General features: G+C 70.6%; 1 protein-coding gene across 1 annotated transcript in view; it reads right to left on the bottom strand.

The window, feature by feature from the left end:
* The window catches only part of LOC119593033 (tyrosine-protein phosphatase non-receptor type 4-like), a gene marked incomplete at its 5' end in the record, with an annotated part of 330,438 nt that overhangs the window by 182,171 nt on the left and 148,066 nt on the right, over positions 1–201 (bottom strand).

The raw sequence follows: 201 nt of genomic DNA, 5'->3' as shown, positions 1-201 counted from the left end.
GCCTCCAGTATGTCCACACCCTATAGAAACCCGTACCCAGCGCCTATAATTACATCGGTGCCCCGCGCGCGAGCCCCCGCATGCGGGTCGGCGGCCCGGGAAGTGCCAGCCAGCGAGAGACAAGAATGCGCGACGCAGCGGCCGCAGACGCCAGGCCCGCCGCCCGAACGACGGAGGCCGCTGCGCCGCTCGCCGGGACCT

The sequence above is a fragment of the Penaeus monodon genome, chromosome 31 (genome assembly GCF_015228065.2).
Source record: "Penaeus monodon isolate SGIC_2016 chromosome 31, NSTDA_Pmon_1, whole genome shotgun sequence".
In the NCBI taxonomy this organism is placed as follows: domain Eukaryota; kingdom Metazoa; phylum Arthropoda; class Malacostraca; order Decapoda; family Penaeidae; genus Penaeus; species Penaeus monodon.
The sequence above is the reverse complement of the archived record's forward strand: the minus strand, read 5'-3'. Positions and strand labels throughout refer to the sequence as shown.